Source organism: Pungitius pungitius, unplaced genomic scaffold (genome assembly GCF_949316345.1).
Source record: "Pungitius pungitius unplaced genomic scaffold, fPunPun2.1 scaffold_37, whole genome shotgun sequence".
Classification (NCBI taxonomy): domain Eukaryota; kingdom Metazoa; phylum Chordata; class Actinopteri; order Perciformes; family Gasterosteidae; genus Pungitius; species Pungitius pungitius.
The window spans coordinates 329036-347889 of NW_026909808.1; the positions used below are offsets into that span (position 1 = coordinate 329036).

At 44.2% G+C, this 18854-nt stretch overlaps 39 non-coding genes across 39 annotated transcripts; all 39 read left to right on the forward strand.

Moving 5' to 3' along the window:
- The first annotated feature begins 278 nt into the window (after positions 1 to 278).
- On the forward strand, positions 279 to 397 carry LOC134110523 (5S ribosomal RNA). The gene has a single exon (XR_009943908.1). It is a non-coding gene; the product is annotated as a 5S ribosomal RNA (ribosomal RNA).
- A 344-nt stretch (positions 398 to 741) lies between these two features.
- Positions 742 to 860, forward strand: LOC134109979 (5S ribosomal RNA). The gene has a single exon (XR_009943374.1). It is a non-coding gene; the product is annotated as a 5S ribosomal RNA (ribosomal RNA).
- A 339-nt stretch (positions 861 to 1199) lies between these two features.
- Positions 1200 to 1318, forward strand: LOC134110524 (5S ribosomal RNA). The gene has a single exon (XR_009943909.1). It is a non-coding gene; the product is annotated as a 5S ribosomal RNA (ribosomal RNA).
- Positions 1319 to 1712: 394 nt separating this feature from the next.
- On the forward strand, positions 1713 to 1831 carry LOC134110083 (5S ribosomal RNA). The gene has a single exon (XR_009943477.1). It is a non-coding gene; the product is annotated as a 5S ribosomal RNA (ribosomal RNA).
- A 398-nt stretch (positions 1832 to 2229) lies between these two features.
- On the forward strand, positions 2230 to 2348 carry LOC134110049 (5S ribosomal RNA). The gene has a single exon (XR_009943443.1). It is a non-coding gene; the product is annotated as a 5S ribosomal RNA (ribosomal RNA).
- A 344-nt stretch (positions 2349 to 2692) lies between these two features.
- On the forward strand, positions 2693 to 2811 carry LOC134110525 (5S ribosomal RNA). Its single transcript, XR_009943910.1, has one exon. It is a non-coding gene; the product is annotated as a 5S ribosomal RNA (ribosomal RNA).
- Positions 2812 to 3150: 339 nt separating this feature from the next.
- On the forward strand, positions 3151 to 3269 carry LOC134110527 (5S ribosomal RNA). The gene has a single exon (XR_009943912.1). It is a non-coding gene; the product is annotated as a 5S ribosomal RNA (ribosomal RNA).
- Positions 3270 to 3663: 394 nt separating this feature from the next.
- Positions 3664 to 3782, forward strand: LOC134110084 (5S ribosomal RNA). The gene has a single exon (XR_009943478.1). It is a non-coding gene; the product is annotated as a 5S ribosomal RNA (ribosomal RNA).
- A 398-nt stretch (positions 3783 to 4180) lies between these two features.
- On the forward strand, positions 4181 to 4299 carry LOC134110050 (5S ribosomal RNA). The gene has a single exon (XR_009943444.1). It is a non-coding gene; the product is annotated as a 5S ribosomal RNA (ribosomal RNA).
- A 344-nt stretch (positions 4300 to 4643) lies between these two features.
- On the forward strand, positions 4644 to 4762 carry LOC134110528 (5S ribosomal RNA). The gene has a single exon (XR_009943913.1). It is a non-coding gene; the product is annotated as a 5S ribosomal RNA (ribosomal RNA).
- Positions 4763 to 5101: 339 nt separating this feature from the next.
- Positions 5102 to 5220, forward strand: LOC134109932 (5S ribosomal RNA). The gene has a single exon (XR_009943327.1). It is a non-coding gene; the product is annotated as a 5S ribosomal RNA (ribosomal RNA).
- A 394-nt stretch (positions 5221 to 5614) lies between these two features.
- On the forward strand, positions 5615 to 5733 carry LOC134110085 (5S ribosomal RNA). Its single transcript, XR_009943479.1, has one exon. It is a non-coding gene; the product is annotated as a 5S ribosomal RNA (ribosomal RNA).
- Positions 5734 to 6131: 398 nt separating this feature from the next.
- LOC134110529 (5S ribosomal RNA) lies at positions 6132 to 6250 on the forward strand. Its single transcript, XR_009943914.1, has one exon. It is a non-coding gene; the product is annotated as a 5S ribosomal RNA (ribosomal RNA).
- Positions 6251 to 6589: 339 nt separating this feature from the next.
- LOC134110530 (5S ribosomal RNA) lies at positions 6590 to 6708 on the forward strand. Its single transcript, XR_009943915.1, has one exon. It is a non-coding gene; the product is annotated as a 5S ribosomal RNA (ribosomal RNA).
- Positions 6709 to 7052: 344 nt separating this feature from the next.
- Positions 7053 to 7171, forward strand: LOC134109950 (5S ribosomal RNA). Its single transcript, XR_009943345.1, has one exon. It is a non-coding gene; the product is annotated as a 5S ribosomal RNA (ribosomal RNA).
- Positions 7172 to 7510: 339 nt separating this feature from the next.
- On the forward strand, positions 7511 to 7629 carry LOC134110531 (5S ribosomal RNA). Its single transcript, XR_009943916.1, has one exon. It is a non-coding gene; the product is annotated as a 5S ribosomal RNA (ribosomal RNA).
- A 339-nt stretch (positions 7630 to 7968) lies between these two features.
- LOC134110532 (5S ribosomal RNA) lies at positions 7969 to 8087 on the forward strand. Its single transcript, XR_009943917.1, has one exon. It is a non-coding gene; the product is annotated as a 5S ribosomal RNA (ribosomal RNA).
- A 394-nt stretch (positions 8088 to 8481) lies between these two features.
- LOC134110086 (5S ribosomal RNA) lies at positions 8482 to 8600 on the forward strand. The gene has a single exon (XR_009943480.1). It is a non-coding gene; the product is annotated as a 5S ribosomal RNA (ribosomal RNA).
- Positions 8601 to 8996: 396 nt separating this feature from the next.
- Positions 8997 to 9115, forward strand: LOC134110276 (5S ribosomal RNA). The gene has a single exon (XR_009943661.1). It is a non-coding gene; the product is annotated as a 5S ribosomal RNA (ribosomal RNA).
- Positions 9116 to 9454: 339 nt separating this feature from the next.
- LOC134110533 (5S ribosomal RNA) lies at positions 9455 to 9573 on the forward strand. Its single transcript, XR_009943918.1, has one exon. It is a non-coding gene; the product is annotated as a 5S ribosomal RNA (ribosomal RNA).
- Positions 9574 to 9912: 339 nt separating this feature from the next.
- Positions 9913 to 10031, forward strand: LOC134110534 (5S ribosomal RNA). Its single transcript, XR_009943919.1, has one exon. It is a non-coding gene; the product is annotated as a 5S ribosomal RNA (ribosomal RNA).
- A 394-nt stretch (positions 10032 to 10425) lies between these two features.
- LOC134110087 (5S ribosomal RNA) lies at positions 10426 to 10544 on the forward strand. The gene has a single exon (XR_009943481.1). It is a non-coding gene; the product is annotated as a 5S ribosomal RNA (ribosomal RNA).
- Positions 10545 to 10942: 398 nt separating this feature from the next.
- Positions 10943 to 11061, forward strand: LOC134110535 (5S ribosomal RNA). The gene has a single exon (XR_009943920.1). It is a non-coding gene; the product is annotated as a 5S ribosomal RNA (ribosomal RNA).
- A 339-nt stretch (positions 11062 to 11400) lies between these two features.
- Positions 11401 to 11519, forward strand: LOC134110536 (5S ribosomal RNA). Its single transcript, XR_009943921.1, has one exon. It is a non-coding gene; the product is annotated as a 5S ribosomal RNA (ribosomal RNA).
- Positions 11520 to 11863: 344 nt separating this feature from the next.
- Positions 11864 to 11982, forward strand: LOC134110164 (5S ribosomal RNA). Its single transcript, XR_009943558.1, has one exon. It is a non-coding gene; the product is annotated as a 5S ribosomal RNA (ribosomal RNA).
- A 339-nt stretch (positions 11983 to 12321) lies between these two features.
- LOC134110538 (5S ribosomal RNA) lies at positions 12322 to 12440 on the forward strand. Its single transcript, XR_009943923.1, has one exon. It is a non-coding gene; the product is annotated as a 5S ribosomal RNA (ribosomal RNA).
- Positions 12441 to 12779: 339 nt separating this feature from the next.
- LOC134110539 (5S ribosomal RNA) lies at positions 12780 to 12898 on the forward strand. Its single transcript, XR_009943924.1, has one exon. It is a non-coding gene; the product is annotated as a 5S ribosomal RNA (ribosomal RNA).
- Positions 12899 to 13292: 394 nt separating this feature from the next.
- Positions 13293 to 13411, forward strand: LOC134110088 (5S ribosomal RNA). Its single transcript, XR_009943482.1, has one exon. It is a non-coding gene; the product is annotated as a 5S ribosomal RNA (ribosomal RNA).
- Positions 13412 to 13809: 398 nt separating this feature from the next.
- Positions 13810 to 13928, forward strand: LOC134110540 (5S ribosomal RNA). The gene has a single exon (XR_009943925.1). It is a non-coding gene; the product is annotated as a 5S ribosomal RNA (ribosomal RNA).
- A 339-nt stretch (positions 13929 to 14267) lies between these two features.
- On the forward strand, positions 14268 to 14386 carry LOC134110541 (5S ribosomal RNA). Its single transcript, XR_009943926.1, has one exon. It is a non-coding gene; the product is annotated as a 5S ribosomal RNA (ribosomal RNA).
- A 344-nt stretch (positions 14387 to 14730) lies between these two features.
- On the forward strand, positions 14731 to 14849 carry LOC134109981 (5S ribosomal RNA). Its single transcript, XR_009943376.1, has one exon. It is a non-coding gene; the product is annotated as a 5S ribosomal RNA (ribosomal RNA).
- Positions 14850 to 15188: 339 nt separating this feature from the next.
- Positions 15189 to 15307, forward strand: LOC134110542 (5S ribosomal RNA). The gene has a single exon (XR_009943927.1). It is a non-coding gene; the product is annotated as a 5S ribosomal RNA (ribosomal RNA).
- A 344-nt stretch (positions 15308 to 15651) lies between these two features.
- On the forward strand, positions 15652 to 15770 carry LOC134109982 (5S ribosomal RNA). The gene has a single exon (XR_009943377.1). It is a non-coding gene; the product is annotated as a 5S ribosomal RNA (ribosomal RNA).
- A 339-nt stretch (positions 15771 to 16109) lies between these two features.
- Positions 16110 to 16228, forward strand: LOC134110543 (5S ribosomal RNA). The gene has a single exon (XR_009943928.1). It is a non-coding gene; the product is annotated as a 5S ribosomal RNA (ribosomal RNA).
- Positions 16229 to 16567: 339 nt separating this feature from the next.
- On the forward strand, positions 16568 to 16686 carry LOC134110544 (5S ribosomal RNA). Its single transcript, XR_009943929.1, has one exon. It is a non-coding gene; the product is annotated as a 5S ribosomal RNA (ribosomal RNA).
- Positions 16687 to 17030: 344 nt separating this feature from the next.
- On the forward strand, positions 17031 to 17149 carry LOC134109983 (5S ribosomal RNA). The gene has a single exon (XR_009943378.1). It is a non-coding gene; the product is annotated as a 5S ribosomal RNA (ribosomal RNA).
- A 339-nt stretch (positions 17150 to 17488) lies between these two features.
- LOC134110545 (5S ribosomal RNA) lies at positions 17489 to 17607 on the forward strand. The gene has a single exon (XR_009943930.1). It is a non-coding gene; the product is annotated as a 5S ribosomal RNA (ribosomal RNA).
- Positions 17608 to 17946: 339 nt separating this feature from the next.
- Positions 17947 to 18065, forward strand: LOC134110546 (5S ribosomal RNA). The gene has a single exon (XR_009943931.1). It is a non-coding gene; the product is annotated as a 5S ribosomal RNA (ribosomal RNA).
- Positions 18066 to 18459: 394 nt separating this feature from the next.
- LOC134110089 (5S ribosomal RNA) lies at positions 18460 to 18578 on the forward strand. Its single transcript, XR_009943483.1, has one exon. It is a non-coding gene; the product is annotated as a 5S ribosomal RNA (ribosomal RNA).
- The last annotated feature ends 276 nt before the right edge of the window (positions 18579 to 18854 follow it).

The window sequence follows — 18854 nt, forward strand, 5'->3', positions numbered from 1 at the left end:
AAAGTTTATCACATTGTAGAAGAGATGCAATAGGAAGAAGATGAAAGGTGGCTTACGTCCATACCATCGTCAGGCCATTTGAGGTGGCGGGGACTGCAATGGCCATTCACCGATTGGCTGGGACTCCTGGGCGGGTCTTCTCTAGTCCATCCAATTTTCGGCATGGGATGTCACAGCCTTCTTTGCATACCCTTATTTAACCCACACAAAGATGCCAACGGCAGGCGTGTCATAATTCATTGACGCATTATAAAGGATTAGGAAAAAGATAAAAAGCAGCTTACGGCCATACCTCTCTGGTTCCGCCCGATCTCGTCTGATCTCGGAAGCTAAGCAGAGCAGGGCCTGGTTAGTACCTGGATGGAAGACCGCCTGGGAATCCCAGGTGCCGTAAGCTTTTTCACTTCTCTCTCCGAAAGCCGCCGAGCGCCGCAGATTGTACACCTGTTTTAACGTTGGATATGAAAGGAAATTAGACAATATTATCCAAAATGATTCCGTTTCATGATTGCTAAATTAGTGTTGGTCAACATTTACCATTGGCATACTGTTGTTTGTAATTTAGCCGTTGAAATACAGGTGCTAACCCAACATGTTAGAATTGCCAGTGAAGAAAAGTAAAGTTACCTTCAGGCTTTAGGAACCTCTCTTGCCAATGCTAAGAACTGCTTCAATTTTAGAAAAAGAAACTTCTGATTATCTTTGACACGTTTTAAAGGATTAGGAAAAAGATGAAAAGCAGCTTACGTCCATACCTCTCTGGTTCCGCCCGATCTCGTCTGATCTCGGAAGCTAAGCAGAGCAGGGCCTGGTTAGTACCTGGATGGAAGACCGCCTGGGAATCCCAGGTGCCGTAAGCTTTTTCACTTCTCTCTCTGAAAGCCGCCCAGCGCCGTAGATTGTACACCTACACAATTGTAAAAAAAAATTCACATTGTAGAAGAGATGCAATAGGAAGAAGATGAAAGGTGGCTTACGTCCATACCATCGTCAGGCCATTTGAGGTGGCGGGGACTGCTATGGCCATTCACCGATTGGCTGGGACTCCTGGGCGGGTCTTCTCTAGTCCATCCAATTTTCGGCATGGGATGTCACAGCCTTCTTTGCATACCCTTATTTAACCCACACAAAGATGCCAACGGCAGGCGTGTCATAATTCATTGACGCATTATAAAGGATTAGGAAAAAGATAAAAAGCAGCTTACGGCCATACCTCTCTGGTTCCGCCCGATCTCGTCTGATCTCGGAAGCTAAGCAGAGCAGGGCCTGGTTAGTACCTGGATGGAAGACCGCCTGGGAATCCCAGGTGCCGTAAGCTTTTTCACTTCTCTCTGAAAGCTGCAGAGCGCCGCAGATTGTACACCTACAAATTACAAAAAGTATATCACATTGTTGAAGAGATGCATGTTTAGTGTTGTTTTAACGTTGGATATGAAAGGAAATTAGACAATATTATCCAAAATGATTCCGTTTCATGATTGCTAAATTGGTGTTGATCAACATTTTACGATTGGCATACTATTGTTTGTAATTTAGCCGTTGAAATACAGGTGCTAACCAAACATGTTAGATTTACCAGTGAAGAAAAGTAAAGTTACCTTCAGGTTTTAGGAACCTCTCTTGCCAATGCTAAGAACTGCTTCAATTTTAGAAAAAGAAACTTCTGATTATCTTTGACACGTTTTAAAGGATTAGGAAAAAGATAAAAAGCAGCTTACAGCCATACCTCTCTGGTTCCGCCCGATCTCGTCTGATCTCGGAAGCTAAGCAGAGCGGGGCCTGGTTAGTACCTGGATGGAAGACCGCCTGGGAATCCCAGGTGCCGTAAGCTTTTTCACTTCTCTCACCGAAAGCCGCCGAGCGCCGCAGATTGTTCACCTACAAATTACAAAAAGTATATCACATTGTTGAAGAGATGCATGTTTAGTGTTGTTTTAACGTTGGATATGAAAGGCAATTAGACAATATTATCCAAAATGATTCCGTTTCATGGTTGCTAAATTAGTGTTGATCAACATTTAACAATTGGCATACTTTTGTTTGTAATTTAGCCGTTGAAATACAGGTGCTAACCCAACATGTTAGAATTGCCAGTGAAGAAAAGTAAAGTTACCTTCAGGTTTTAGAAACCTCTCTTGCCAATCCTAAGAACTGCTTCAATTTTAGAAAAAGAAACTCTTCTGATTATCTTTGACGCATTATAAAGGATTAGGAAAAAGATAAAAAGCAGCTTACGGCCATACCTCTCTGGTTCCGCCCGATCTCGTCTGATCTCGCAAGCTAAGCAGAGCAGGGCCTGGTTAGTACCTGGATGGAAGACCGCCTGGGAATCCCAGGTGCCGTAAGCTTTTTCACTTCTCTCTCCGAAAGCCGCCGAGCGCCGCAGATTGTACACCTGTTTTAACGTTGGATATGAAAGGAAATTAGACAATATTATCCAAAATGATTCCGTTTCATGATTGCTAAATTAGTGTTGGTCAACATTTACGATTGGCATACTGTTGTTTGTAATTTAGCCGTTGAAATACAGGTGCTAACCCAACATGTTAGAATTGCCAGTGAAGAAAAGTAAAGTTACCTTCAGGCTTTAGGAACCTCTCTTGCCAATGCTAAGAACTGCTTCAATTTTAGAAAAAGAAACTTCTGATTATCTTTGACACGTTTTAAAGGATTAGGAAAAAGATGAAAAGCAGCTTACGGCCATACCTCTCTGGTTCCGCCCGATCTCGTCTGATCTCGGAAGCTAAGCAGAGCAGGGCCTGGTTAGTACCTGGATGGAAGACCGCCTGGGAATCCCAGGTGCCGTAAGCTTTTTAACTTCTCTCTCTGAAAGCCGCCCAGCGCCGTAGATTGTACACCTACACAATTGTAAAAAAAAATTCACATTGTAGAAGAGATGCAATAGGAAGAAGATGAAAGGTGGCTTACGTCCATACCATCATCAGGCCATTTGAGGTGGCGGGGACTGCAATGGCCATTCACCGATTGGCTGGGACTCCTGGGCGGGTCTTCTCTAGTCCATCCAATTTTCGGCATGGGATGTCACAGCCTTCTTTGCATACCCTTATTTAACCCACACAAAGATGCCAACGGCAGGCGTGTCATAATTCATTGACGCATTATAAAGGATTAGGAAAAAGATAAAAAGCAGCTTACGGCCATACCTCTCTGGTTCCGCCCGATCTCGTCTGATCTCGGAAGCTAAGCAGAGCAGGGCCTGGTTAGTACCTGGATGGAAGACCGCCTGGGAATCCCAGGTGCCGTAAGCTTTTTCACTTCTCTCTGAAAGCTGCAGAGCGCCGCAGATTGTACACCTACAAATTACAAAAAGTATATCACATTGTTGAAGAGATGCATGTTTAGTGTTGTTTTAACGTTGGATATGAAAGGAAATTAGACAATATTATCCAAAATGATTCCGTTTCATGATTGCTAAATTGGTGTTGATCAACATTTTACGATTGGCATACTATTGTTTGTAATTTAGCCGTTGAAATACAGGTGCTAACCAAACATGTTAGATTTACCAGTGAAGAAAAGTAAAGTTACCTTCAGGTTTTAGGAACCTCTCTTGCCAATGCTAAGAACTGCTTCAATTTTAGAAAAAGAAACTTCTGATTATCTTTGACACGTTTTAAAGGATTAGGAAAAAGATAAAAAGCAGCTTACAGCCATACCTCTCTGGTTCCGCCCGATCTCGTCTGATCTCGGAAGCTAAGCAGAGCGGGGCCTGGTTAGTACCTGGATGGAAGACCGCCTGGGAATCCCAGGTGCCGTAAGCTTTTTCACTTCTCTCACCGAAAGCCGCCGAGCGCCGCAGATTGTTCACCTACAAATTACAAAAAGTATATCACATTGTTGAAGAGATGCATGTTTAGTGTTGTTTTAACGTTGGATATGAAAGGCAATTAGACAATATTATCCAAAATGATTCCGTTTCATGGTTGCTAAATTAGTGTTGATCAACATTTAACAATTGGCATACTTTTGTTTGTAATTTAGCCGTTGAAATACAGGTGCTAACCCAACATGTTAGAATTGCCAGTGAAGAAAAGTAAAGTTACCTTCAGGTTTTAGAAACCTCTCTTGCCAATCCTAAGAACTGCTTCAATTTTAGAAAAAGAAACTCTTCTGATTATCTTTGACGCATTATAAAGGATTAGGAAAAAGATAAAAAGCAGCTTACGGCCATACCTCTCTGGTTCCGCCCGATCTCGTCTGATCTCGCAAGCTAAGCAGAGCAGGGCCTGGTTAGTACCTGGATGGAAGACCGCCTGGGAATCCCAGGTGCCGTAAGCTTTTTCACTTCTCTCTCCGAAAGCCGCCGAGCGCCGCAGATTGTACACCTGTTTTAACGTTGGATATGAAAGGAAATTAGACAATATTATCCAAAATGATTCCGTTTCATGATTGCTAAATTAGTGTTGGTCAACATTTACGATTGGCATACTGTTGTTTGTAATTTAGCCGTTGAAATACAGGTGCTAACCCAACATGTTAGAATTGCCAGTGAAGAAAAGTAAAGTTACCTTCAGGCTTTAGGAACCTCTCTTGCCAATGCTAAGAACTGCTTCAATTTTAGAAAAAGAAACTTCTGATTATCTTTGACACGTTTTAAAGGATTAGGAAAAAGATGAAAAGCAGCTTACGGCCATACCTCTCTGGTTCCGCCCGATCTCGTCTGATCTCGGAAGCTAAGCAGAGCAGGGCCTGGTTAGTACCTGGATGGAAGACCGCCTGGGAATCCCAGGTGCCGTAAGCTTTTTAACTTCTCTCTCTGAAAGCCGCCCAGCGCCGTAGATTGTACACCTACACAATTGTAAAAAAAAATTCACATTGTAGAAGAGATGCAATAGGAAGAAGATGAAAGGTGGCTTACGTCCATACCATCGTCAGGCCATTTGAGGTGGCGGGGACTGCAATGGCCATTCACCGATTGGCTGGGACTCCTGGGCGGGTCTTCTCTAGTCCATCCAATTTTCGGCATGGGATGTCACAGCCTTCTTTGCATACCCTTATTTAACCCACACAAAGATGCCAACGGCAGGCGTGTCATAATTCATTGACGCATTATAAAGGATTAGGAAAAAGATAAAAAGCAGCTTACGGCCATACCTCTCTGGTTCCGCCCGATCTCGTCTGATCTTGGAAGCTAAGCAGAGCAGGGCCTGGTTAGTACCTGGATGGAAGACCGCCTGGGAATCCCAGGTGCCGTAAGCTTTTTCACTTCTCTCTGAAAGCTGCAGAGCGCCGCAGATTGTACACCTACAAATTACAAAAAGTATATCACATTGTTGAAGAGATGCATGTTTAGTGTTGTTTTAACGTTGGATATGAAAGGAAATTAGACAATATTATCCAAAATGATTCCGTTTCATGATTGCTAAATTGGTGTTGATCAACATTTTACGATTGGCATACTATTGTTTGTAATTTAGCCGTTGAAATACAGGTGCTAACCAAACATGTTAGATTTACCAGTGAAGAAAAGTAAAGTTACCTTCAGGTTTTAGGAACCTCTCTTGCCAATGCTAAGAACTGCTTCAATTTTAGAAAAAGAAACTTCTGATTATCTTTGACACGTTTTAAAGGATTAGGAAAAAGATAAAAAGCAGCTTACAGCCATACCTCTCTGGTTCCGCCCGATCTCGTCTGATCTCGGAAGCTAAGCAGAGCGGGGCCTGGTTAGTACCTGGATGGAAGACCGCCTGGGAATCCCAGGTGCCGTAAGCTTTTTCACTTCTCTCACCGAAAGCCGCCGAGCGCCGCAGATTGTTCACCTACAAATTACAAAAAGTATATCACATTGTTGAAGAGATGCATGTTTAGTGTTGTTTTAACGTTGGATATGAAAGGCAATTAGACAATATTATCCAAAATGATTCCGTTTCATGGTTGCTAAATTAGTGTTGATCAACATTTAACAATTGGCATACTTTTGTTTGTAATTTAGCCGTTGAAATACAGGTGCTAACCCAACATGTTAGAATTGCCAGTGAAGAAAAGTAAAGTTACCTTCAGGTTTTAGAAACCTCTCTTGCCAATCCTAAGAACTGCTTCAATTTTAGAAAAAGAAACTCTTCTCATTATCTTTGACGCATTATAAAGGATTAGGAAAAAGATAAAAAGCAGCTTACGGCCATACCTCTCTGGTTCCGCCCGATCTCGTCTGATCTCGGAAGCTAAGCAGAGCAGGGCCTGGTTAGTACCTGGATGGAAGACCGCCTGGGAATCCCAGGTGCCGTAAGCTTTTTCACTTCTCTCTCTGAAAGCCGCCCAGCGCCGTAGCTTGTACACCTACACAATTGTAAAAAGTTTATCACATTGTAGAAGAGATGCAATAGGAAGAAGATGAAAGGTGGCTTACGTCCATACCATCGTCAGGCCATTTGAGGTGGCGGGGACTGCAATGGCCATTCACCGATTGGCTGGGACTCCTGGGCGGGTCTTCTCTAGTCCATCCAATTTTCGGCATGGGATGTCACAGCCTTCTTTGCATACCCTTATTTAACCCACACAAAGATGCCAACGGCAGGCGTGTCATAATTCATTGACGCATTATAAAGGATTAGGAAAAAGATTAAAAGCAGCTTACGGCCATACCTCTCTGGTTCCGCCCGATCTCGTCTGATCTCGGAAGCTAAGCAGAGCAGGGCCTGGTTAGTACCTGGATGGAAGACCGCCTGGGAATCCCAGGTGCCGTAAGCTTTTTCACTTCTCTCTCCGAAAGCCGCCGAGCGCCGCAGATTGTACACCTGTTTTAACGTTGGATATGAAAGGAAATTAGACAATATTATCCAAAATGATTCCGTTTCATGATTGCTAAATTAGTGTTGGTCAACATTTACGATTGGCATACTGTTGTTTGTAATTTAGCCGTTGAAATACAGGTGCTAACCCAACATGTTAGAATTGCCAGTGAAGAAAAGTAAAGTTACCTTCAGGCTTTAGGAACCTCTCTTGCCAATGCTAAGAACTGCTTCAATTTTAGAAAAAGAAACTTCTGATTATCTTTGACACGTTTTAAAGGATTAGGAAAAAGATGAAAAGCAGCTTACGTCCATACCTCTCTGGTTCCGCCCGATCTCGTCTGATCTCGGAAGCTAAGCAGAGCAGGGCCTGGTTAGTACCTGGATGGAAGACCGCCTGGGAATTCCAGGTGCCGTAAGCTTTTTCACTTCTCTCTCTGAAAGCCGCCCATCGCCGTAGATTGTACACCTACACAATTGTAAAAAAAAATTCACATTGTAGAAGAGATGCAATAGGAAGAAGATGAAAGGTGGCTTACGTCCATACCATCGTCAGGCCATTTGAGGTGGCGGGGACTGCAATGGCCATTCACCGAATGGCTGGGACTCCTGGGCGGGTCTTCTCTAGTCCATCCAATTTTCGGCATGGGATGTCACAGCCTTCTTTGCATACCCTTATTTAACCCACACAAAGATGCCAACGGCTGGCGTGTCATAATTCATTGACGCATTATAAAGGATTAGGAAAAAGATAAAAAGCAGCTTACGGCCATACCTCTCTGGTTCCGCCCGATCTCGTCTGATCTCGGAAGCTAAGCAGAGCAGGGCCTGGTTAGTACCTGGATGGAAGACCGCCTGGGAATCCCAGGTGCCGTAAGCTTTTTCACTTCTCTCTCCGAAAGCCGCCCACCGCCGCAGATTGTACACCTTCACAATTGTAAAAAGTATTTCACATTGTAGAAGAGATGCAATAGGAAGAAGATGAAAGGTGGCTTACGTCCATACCATCGTCAGGCCATTTGAGGTGGCGGGGACTGCAATGGCCATCCACCGATTGGCTGGGACTCCTGGGCGGGTCTTCTCTAGTCCATCCAATTTTCGCCATAGGATGTCACAGCCTTCTTTGCATACCCTTATTTAACCCACACAAAGATGCCAACGGCAGGCGTGTCATAATTCATTGACGCATTATAAAGGATTAGGAAAAAGATAAAAAGCAGCTTACGGCCATACCTCTCTGGTTCCGCCCGATCTCGTCTGATCTCGGAAGCTAAGCAGAGCAGGGCCTGGTTAGTACCTGGATGGAAGACCGCCTGGGAATCCCAGGTGCCGTAAGCTTTTTCACTTCTCTCTGAAAGCTGCAGAGCGCCGCAGATTGTACACCTACAAATTACAAAAAGTATATCACATTGTTGAAGAGATGCATGTTTAGTGTTGTTTTAACGTTGGATATGAAAGGAAATTAGACAATATTATCCAAAATGATTCCGTTTCATGATTGCTAAATTGGTGTTGATCAACATTTTACGATTGGCATACTATTGTTTGTAATTTAGCCGTTGAAATACAGGTGCTAACCAAACATGTTAGATTTACCAGTGAAGAAAAGTAAAGTTACCTTCAGGTTTTAGGAACCTCTCTTGCCAATGCTAAGAACTGCTTCAATTTTAGAAAAAGAAACTTCTGATTATCTTTGACACGTTTTAAAGGATTAGGAAAAAGATAAAAAGCAGCTTACAGCCATACCTCTCTGGTTCCGCCCGATCTCGTCTGATCTCGGAAGCTAAGCAGAGCGGGGCCTGGTTAGTACCTGGATGGAAGACCGCCTGGGAATCCCAGGTGCCGTAAGCTTTTTCACTTCTCTCACCGAAAGCCGCCGAGCGCCGCAGATTGTTCACCTACAAATTACAAAAAGTATATCACATTGTTGAAGAGATGCATGTTTAGTGTTGTTTTAACGTTGGATATGAAAGGCAATTAGACAATATTATCCAAAATGATTCCGTTTCATGATTGCTAAATTAGTGTTGATCAACATTTAACAATTGGCATACTGTTGTTTGTAATTTAGCCGTTGAAATACAGGTGCTAACCCAACATGTTAGAATTGCCAGTGAAGAAAAGTAAAGTTACCTTCAGGCTTTAGGAACCTCTCTTGCCAATGCTAAGAACTGCTTCAATTTTAGAAAAAGAAACTTCTGATTATCTTTGACACGTTTTAAAGGATTAGGAAAAAGATGAAAAGCAGCTTACGGCCATACCTCTCTGGTTCCGCCCGATCTCGTCTGATCTCGGAAGCTAAGCAGAGCAGGGCCTGGTTAGTACCTGGATGGAAGACCGCCTGGGAATTCCAGGTGCCGTAAGCTTTTTCACTTCTCTCTCTGAAAGCCGCCCAGCGCCGTAGATTGTACACCTACACAATTGTAAAAAAAAATTCACATTGTAGAAGAGATGCAATAGGAAGAAGATGAAAGGTGGCTTACGTCCATACCATCGTCAGGCCATTTGAGGTGGCGGGGACTGCAATGGCCATTCACCGAATGGCTGGGACTCCTGGGCGGGTCTTCTCTAGTCCATCCAATTTTCGGCATGGGATGTCACAGCCTTCTTTGCATACCCTTATTTAACCCACACAAAGATGCCAACGGCTGGCGTGTCATAATTCATTGACGCATTATAAAGGATTAGGAAAAAGATAAAAAGCAGCTTACGGCCATACCTCTCTGGTTCCGCCCGATCTCGTCTGATCTCGGAAGCTAAGCAGAGCAGGGCCTGGTTAGTACCTGGATGGAAGACCGCCTGGGAATCCCAGGTGCCGTAAGCTTTTTCACTTCTCTCTCCGAAAGCCGCCCACCGCCGCAGATTGTACACCTTCACAATTGTAAAAAGTATTTCACATTGTAGAAGAGATGCAATAGGAAGAAGATGAAAGGTGGCTTACGTCCATACCATCGTCAGGCCATTTGAGGTGGCGGGGACTGCAATGGCCATCCACCGATTGGCTGGGACTCCTGGGCGGGTCTTCTCTAGTCCATCCAATTTTCGCCATAGGATGTCACAGCCTTCTTTGCATACCCTTATTTAACCCACACAAAGATGCCAACGGCAGGCGTGTCATAATTCATTGACGCATTATAAAGGATTAGGAAAAAGATAAAAAGCAGCTTACGGCCATACCTCTCTGGTTCCGCCCGATCTCGTCTGATCTCGGAAGCTAAGCAGAGCAGGGCCTGGTTAGTACCTGGATGGAAGACCGCCTGGGAATCCCAGGTGCCGTAAGCTTTTTCACTTCTCTCTGAAAGCTGCAGAGCGCCGCAGATTGTACACCTACAAATTACAAAAAGTATATCACATTGTTGAAGAGATGCATGTTTAGTGTTGTTTTAACGTTGGATATGAAAGGAAATTAGACAATATTATCCAAAATGATTCCGTTTCATGATTGCTAAATTGGTGTTGATCAACATTTTACGATTGGCATACTATTGTTTGTAATTTAGCCGTTGAAATACAGGTGCTAACCAAACATGTTAGATTTACCAGTGAAGAAAAGTAAAGTTACCTTCAGGTTTTAGGAACCTCTCTTGCCAATGCTAAGAACTGCTTCAATTTTAGAAAAAGAAACTTCTGATTATCTTTGACACGTTTTAAAGGATTAGGAAAAAGATAAAAAGCAGCTTACAGCCATACCTCTCTGGTTCCGCCCGATCTCGTCTGATCTCGGAAGCTAAGCAGAGCGGGGCCTGGTTAGTACCTGGATGGAAGACCGCCTGGGAATCCCAGGTGCCGTAAGCTTTTTCACTTCTCTCACCGAAAGCCGCCGAGCGCCGCAGATTGTTCACCTACAAATTACAAAAAGTATATCACATTGTTGAAGAGATGCATGTTTAGTGTTGTTTTAACGTTGGATATGAAAGGCAATTAGACAATATTATCCAAAATGATTCCGTTTCATGGTTGCTAAATTAGTGTTGATCAACATTTAACAATTGGCATACTTTTGTTTGTAATTTAGCCGTTGAAATACAGGTGCTAACCCAACATGTTAGAATTGCCAGTGAAGAAAAGTAAAGTTACCTTCAGGTTTTAGAAACCTCTCTTGCCAATCCTAAGAACTGCTTCAATTTTAGAAAAAGAAACTCTTCTGATTATCTTTGACGCATTATAAAGGATTAGGAAAAAGATAAAAAGCAGCTTACGGCCATACCTCTCTGGTTCCGCCCGATCTCGTCTGATCTCGGAAGCTAAGCAGAGCAGGGCCTGGTTAGTACCTGGATGGAAGACCGCCTGGGAATCCCAGGTGCCGTAAGCTTTTTCACTTCTCTCTCTGAAAGCCGCCCAGCGCCGTAGCTTGTACACCTACACAATTGTAAAAAGTTTATCACATTGTAGAAGAGATGCAATAGGAAGAAGATGAAAGGTGGCTTACGTCCATACCATCGTCAGGCCATTTGAGGTGGCGGGGACTGCAATGGCCATTCACCGATTGGCTGGGACTCCTGGGCGGGTCTTCTCTAGTCCATCCAATTTTCGGCATGGGATGTCACAGCCTTCTTTGCATACCCTTATTTAACCCACACAAAGATGCCAACGGCAGGCGTGTCATAATTCATTGACGCATTATAAAGGATTAGGAAAAAGATTAAAAGCAGCTTACGGCCATACCTCTCTGGTTCCGCCCGATCTCGTCTGATCTCGGAAGCTAAGCAGAGCAGGGCCTGGTTAGTACCTGGATGGAAGACCGCCTGGGAATCCCAGGTGCCGTAAGCTTTTTCACTTCTCTCTCCGAAAGCCGCCGAGCGCCGCAGATTGTACACCTGTTTTAACGTTGGATATGAAAGGAAATTAGACAATATTATCCAAAATGATTCCGTTTCATGATTGCTAAATTAGTGTTGGTCAACATTTACGATTGGCATACTGTTGTTTGTAATTTAGCCGTTGAAATACAGGTGCTAACCCAACATGTTAGAATTGCCAGTGAAGAAAAGTAAAGTTACCTTCAGGCTTTAGGAACCTCTCTTGCCAATGCTAAGAACTGCTTCAATTTTAGAAAAAGAAACTTCTGATTATCTTTGACACGTTTTAAAGGATTAGGAAAAAGATGAAAAGCAGCTTACGTCCATACCTCTCTGGTTCCGCCCGATCTCGTCTGATCTCGGAAGCTAAGCAGAGCAGGGCCTGGTTCGTACCTGGATGGAAGACCGCCTGGGAATCCCAGGTGCCGTAAGCTTTTTCACTTCTCTCTCTGAAAGCCGCCCATCGCCGTAGATTGTAAACCTACACAATTGTAAAAAAAAATTCACATTGTAGAAGAGATGCAATAGGAAGAAGATGAAAGGTGGCTTACGTCCATACCATCGTCAGGCCATTTGAGGTGGCGGGGACTGCAATGGCCATTCACCGAATGGCTGGGACTCCTGGGCGGGTCTTCTCTAGTCCATCCAATTTTCGGCATGGGATGTCACAGCCTTCTTTGCATACCCTTATTTAACCCACACAAAGATGCCAACGGCTGGCGTGTCATAATTCATTGACGCATTATAAAGGATTAGGAAAAAGATAAAAAGCAGCTTACGGCCATACCTCTCTGGTTCCGCCCGATCTCGTCTGATCTCGGAAGCTAAGCAGAGCAGGGCCTGGTTAGTACCTGGATGGAAGACCGCCTGGGAATCCCAGGTGCCGTAAGCTTTTTCACTTCTCTCTCCGAAAGCCGCCCACCGCCGCAGATTGTACACCTTCACAATTGTAAAAAGTATTTCACATTGTAGAAGAGATGCAATAGGAAGAAGATGAAAGGTGGCTTACGTCCATACCATCGTCAGGCCATTTGAGGTGGCGGGGACTGCAATGGCCATCCACCGATTGGCTGGGACTCCTGGGCGGGTCTTCTCTAGTCCATCCAATTTTCGCCATAGGATGTCACAGCCTTCTTTGCATACCCTTATTTAACCCACACAAAGATGCCAACGGCAGGCGTGACATAATTTTTTGACGCATTATAAAGGATTAGGAAAAAGATAAAAAGCAGCTTACGGCCATACCTCTCTGGTTCCGCCCGATCTCGTCTGATCTCGGAAGCTAAGCAGAGCAGGGCCTGGTTAGTACCTGGATGGAAGACCGCCTGGGAATCCCAGGTGCCGTAAGCTTTTTCACTTCTCTCTGAAAGCTGCAGAGCGCCGCAGATTGTACACCTACAAATTACAAAAAGTATATCACATTGTTGAAGAGATGCATGTTTAGTGTTGTTTTAACGTTGGATATGAAAGGAAATTAGACAATATTATCCAAAATGATTCCGTTTCATGATTGCTAAATTGGTGTTGATCAACATTTTACGATTGGCATACTATTGTTTGTAATTTAGCCGTTGAAATACAGGTGCTAACCAAACATGTTAGATTTACCAGTGAAGAAAAGTAAAGTTACCTTCAGGTTTTAGGAACCTCTCTTGCCAATGCTAAGAACTGCTTCAATTTTAGAAAAAGAAACTTCTGATTATCTTTGACACGTTTTAAAGGATTAGGAAAAAGATAAAAAGCAGCTTACAGCCATACCTCTCTGGTTCCGCCCGATCTCGTCTGATCTCGGAAGCTAAGCAGAGCGGGGCCTGGTTAGTACCTGGATGGAAGACCGCCTGGGAATCCCAGGTGCCGTAAGCTTTTTCACTTCTCTCACCGAAAGCCGCCGAGCGCCGCAGATTGTACACCTACAAATTACAAAAAGTATATCACATTGTTGAAGAGATGCATGTTTAGTGTTGTTTTAACGTTGGATATGAAAGGCAATTAGACAATATTATCCAAAATGATTCCGTTTCATGGTTGCTAAATTAGTGTTGATCAACATTTAACAATTGGCATACTTTTGTTTGTAATTTAGCCGTTGAAATACAGGTGCTAACCCAACATGTTAGAATTGCCAGTGAAGAAAAGTAAAGTTACCTTCAGGTTTTAGAAACCTCTCTTGCCAATCCTAAGAACTGCTTCAATTTTAGAAAAAGAAACTCTTCTGATTATCTTTGACGCATTATAAAGGATTAGGAAAAAGATAAAAAGCAGCTTACGGCCATACCTCTCTGGTTCCGCCCGATCTCGTCTGATCTCGGAAGCTAAGCAGAGCAGGGCCTGGTTAGTACCTGGATGGAAGACCGCCTGGGAATCCCAGGTGCCGTAAGCTTTTTCACTTCTCTCTCTGAAAGCCGCCCAGCGCCGTAGCTTGTACACCTACACAATTGTAAAAAGTTTATCACATTGTAGAAGAGATGCAATAGGAAGAAGATGAAAGGTGGCTTACGTCCATACCATCGTCAGGCCATTTGAGGTGGCGGGGACTGCAATGGCCATTCACCGATTGGCTGGGACTCCTGGGCGGGTCTTCTCTAGTCCATCCAATTTTCGGCATGGGATGTCACAGCCTTCTTTGCATACCCTTATTTAACCCACACAAAGATGCCAACGGCAGGCGTGTCATAATTCATTGACGCATTATAAAGGATTAGGAAAAAGATAAAAAGCAGCTTACGGCCATACCTCTCTGGTTCCGCCCGATCTCGTCTGATCTCGGAAGCTAAGCAGAGCAGGGCCTGGTTAGTACCTGGATGGAAGACCGCCTGGGAATCCCAGGTGCCGTAAGCTTTTTCACTTCTCTCTCCGAAAGCCGCCGAGCGCCGCAGATTGTACACCTGTTTTAACGTTGGATATGAAAGGAAATTAGACAATATTATCCAAAATGATTCCGTTTCATGATTGCTAAATTAGTGTTGGTCAACATTTACGATTGGCATACTGTTGTTTGTAATTTAGCCGTTGAAATACAGGTGCTAACCCAACATGTTAGAATTGCCAGTGAAGAAAAGTAAAGTTACCTTCAGGCTTTAGGAACCTCTCTTGCCAATGCTAAGAACTGCTTCAATTTTAGAAAAAGAAACTTCTGATTATCTTTGACACGTTTTAAAGGATTAGGAAAAAGATGAAAAGCAGCTTACGTCCATACCTCTCTGGTTCCGCCCGATCTCGTCTGATCTCGGAAGCTAAGCAGAGCAGGGCCTGGTTAGTACCTGGATGGAAGACCGCCTGGGAATCCCAGGTGCCGTAAGCTTTTTCACTTCTCTCTCTGAAAGCCGCCCAGCGCCGTAGATTGTACACCTACACAATTGTAAAAAAAAATTCACATTGTAGAAGAGATGCAATAGGAAGAAGATGAAAGGTGGCTTACGTCCATACCATCGTCAGGCCATTTGAGGTGGCGGGGACTGCAATGGCCATTCACCGATTGGCTGGGACTCCTGGGCGGGTCTTCTCTAGTCCATCCAATTTTCGGCATGGGATGTCACAGCCTTCTTTGCATACCCTTATTTAACCCACACAAAGATGCCAACGGCAGGCGTGTCATAATTCATTGACGCATTATAAAGGATTAGGAAAAAGATAAAAAGCAGCTTACGGCCATACCTCTCTGGTTCCGCCCGATCTCGTCTGATCTCGGAAGCTAAGCAGAGCAGGGCCTGGTTAGTACCTGGATGGAAGACCGCCTGGGAATCCCAGGTGCCGTAAGCTTTTTCACTTCTCTCTCCGAAAGCCGCCGAGCGCCGCAGATTGTACACCTGTTTTAACGTTGGATATGAAAGGAAATTAGACAATATTATCCAAAATGATTCCGTTTCATGATTGCTAAATTAGTGTTGGTCAACATTTACGATTGGCATACTGTTGTTTGTAATTTAGCCGTTGAAATACAGGTGCTAACCCAACATGTTAGAATTGCCAGTGAAGAAAAGTAAAGTTACCTTCAGGCTTTAGGAACCTCTCTTGCCAATGCTAAGAACTGCTTCAATTTTAGAAAAAGAAACTTCTGATTATCTTTGACACGTTTTAAAGGATTAGGAAAAAGATGAAAAGCAGCTTACGTCCATACCTCTCTGGTTCCGCCCGATCTCGTCTGATCTCGGAAGCTAAGCAGAGCAGGGCCTGGTTAGTACCTGGATGGAAGACCGCCTGGGAATCCCAGGTGCCGTAAGCTTTTTCACTTCTCTCTCTGAAAGCCGCCCAGCGCCGTAGATTGTACACCTACACAATTGTAAAAAGTTGATCACATTGTAGAAGAGATGCAATAGGAAGAAGATGAAAGGTGGCTTACGTCCATACCATCGTCAGGCCATTTGAGGTGGCGGGGACTGCAATGGCCATTCACCGATTGGCTGGGACTCCTGGGCGGGTCTTCTCTAGTCCATCCAATTTTCGGCATGGGATGTCACAGCCTTCTTTGCATACCCTTATTTAACCCACACAAAGATGCCAACGGCAGGCGTGTCATAATTCATTGACGCATTATAAAGGATTAGGAAAAAGATAAAAAGCAGCTTACGGCCATACCTCTCTGGTTCCGCCCGATCTCGTCTGATCTCGGAAGCTAAGCAGAGCAGGGCCTGGTTAGTACCTGGATGGAAGACCGCCTGGGAATCCCAGGTGCCGTAAGCTTTTTCACTTCTCTCTCTGAAAGCCGCCCAGCGCCGTAGCTTGTACACCTACACAATTGTAAAAAGTTTATCACATTGTAGAAGAGATGCAATAGGAAGAAGATGAAAGGTGGCTTACGTCCATACCATCGTCAGGCCATTTGAGGTGGCGGGGACTGCAATGGCCATTCACCGATTGGCTGGGACTCCTGGGCGGGTCTTCTCTAGTCCATCCAATTTTCGGCATGGGATGTCACAGCCTTCTTTGCATACCCTTATTTAACCCACACAAAGATGCCAACGGCAGGCGTGTCATAATTCATTGACGCATTATAAAGGATTAGGAAAAAGATTAAAAGCAGCTTACGGCCATACCTCTCTGGTTCCGCCCGATCTCGTCTGATCTCGGAAGCTAAGCAGAGCAGGGCCTGGTTAGTACCTGGATGGAAGACCGCCTGGGAATCCCAGGTGCCGTAAGCTTTTTCACTTCTCTCTCCGAAAGCCGCCGAGCGCCGCAGATTGTACACCTGTTTTAACGTTGGATATGAAAGGAAATTAGACAATATTATCCAAAATGATTCCGTTTCATGATTGCTAAATTAGTGTTGGTCAACATTTACGATTGGCATACTGTTGTTTGTAATTTAGCCGTTGAAATACAGGTGCTAACCCAACATGTTAGAATTGCCAGTGAAGAAAAGTAAAGTTACCTTCAGGCTTTAGGAACCTCTCTTGCCAATGCTAAGAACTGCTTCAATTTTAGAAAAAGAAACTTCTGATTATCTTTGACACGTTTTAAAGGATTAGGAAAAAGATGAAAAGCAGCTTACGTCCATACCTCTCTGGTTCCGCCCGATCTCGTCTGATCTCGGAAGCTAAGCAGAGCAGGGCCTGGTTAGTACCTGGATGGAAGACCGCCTGGGAATCCCAGGTGCCGTAAGCTTTTTCACTTCTCTCTCTGAAAGCCGCCCATCGCCGTAGATTGTACACCTACACAATTGTAAAAAAAAATTCACATTGTAGAAGAGATGCAATAGGAAGAAGATGAAAGGTGGCTTACGTCCATACCATCGTCAGGCCATTTGAGGTGGCGGGGACTGCAATGGCCATTCACCGAATGGCTGGGACTCCTGGGCGGGTCTTCTCTAGTCCATCCAATTTTCGGCATGGGATGTCACAGCCTTCTTTGCATACCCTTATTTAACCCACACAAAGATGCCAACGGCTGGCGTGTCATAATTCATTGACGCATTATAAAGGATTAGGAAAAAGATAAAAAGCAGCTTACGGCCATACCTCTCTGGTTCCGCCCGATCTCGTCTGATCTCGGAAGCTAAGCAGAGCAGGGCCTGGTTAGTACCTGGATGGAAGACCGCCTGGGAATCCCAGGTGCCGTAAGCTTTTTCACTTCTCTCTCCGAAAGCCGCCCACCGCCGCAGATTGTACACCTTCACAATTGTAAAAAGTATTTCACATTGTAGAAGAGATGCAATAGGAAGAAGATGAAAGGTGGCTTACGTCCATACCATCGTCAGGCCATTTGAGGTGGCGGGGACTGCAATGGCCATCCACCGATTGGCTGGGACTCCTGGGCGGGTCTTCTCTAGTCCATCCAATTTTCGCCATAGGATGTCACAGCCTTCTTTGCATACCCTTATTTAACCCACACAAAGATGCCAACGGCAGGCGTGTCATAATTCATTGACGCATTATAAAGGATTAGGAAAAAGATAAAAAGCAGCTTACGGCCATACCTCTCTGGTTCCGCCCGATCTCGTCTGATCTCGGAAGCTAAGCAGAGCAGGGCCTGGTTAGTACCTGGATGGAAGACCGCCTGGGAATCCCAGGTGCCGTAAGCTTTTTCACTTCTCTCTGAAAGCTGCAGAGCGCCGCAGATTGTACACCTACAAATTACAAAAAGTATATCACATTGTTGAAGAGATGCATGTTTAGTGTTGTTTTAACGTTGGATATGAAAGGAAATTAGACAATATTATCCAAAATGATTCCGTTTCATGATTGCTAAATTGGTGTTGATCAACATTTTACGATTGGCATACTATTGTTTGTAATTTAGCCGTTGAAATACAGGTGCTAACCAAACATGTTAGATTTACCAGTGAAGAAAAGTAAAGTTACCTTCAGGTTTTAGGAACCTCTCTTGCCAATGCTAAGAACTGCTTCAATTTTAGAAAAAGAAACTTCTGATTATCTTTGACACGTTTTAAAGGATTAGGAAAAAGATAAAAAGCAGCTTACAGCCATACCTCTCTGGTTCCGCCCGATCTCGTCTGATCTCGGAAGCTAAGCAGAGCGGGGCCTGGTTAGTACCTGGATGGAAGACCGCCTGGGAATCCCAGGTGCCGTAAGCTTTTTCACTTCTCTCACCGAAAGCCGCCGAGCGCCGCAGATTGTTCACCTACAAATTACAAAAAGTATATCACATTGTTGAAGAGATGCATGTTTAGTGTTGTTTTAACGTTGGATATGAAAGGCAATTAGACAATATTATCCAAAATGATTCCGTTTCATGGTTGCTAAATTAGTGTTGATCAACATTTAACAATTGGCATACTTTTGTTTGTAATTTAGCCGTTGAAATACAGGTGCTAACCCAACATGTTAGAATTGCCAGTGAAGAAAAGTAA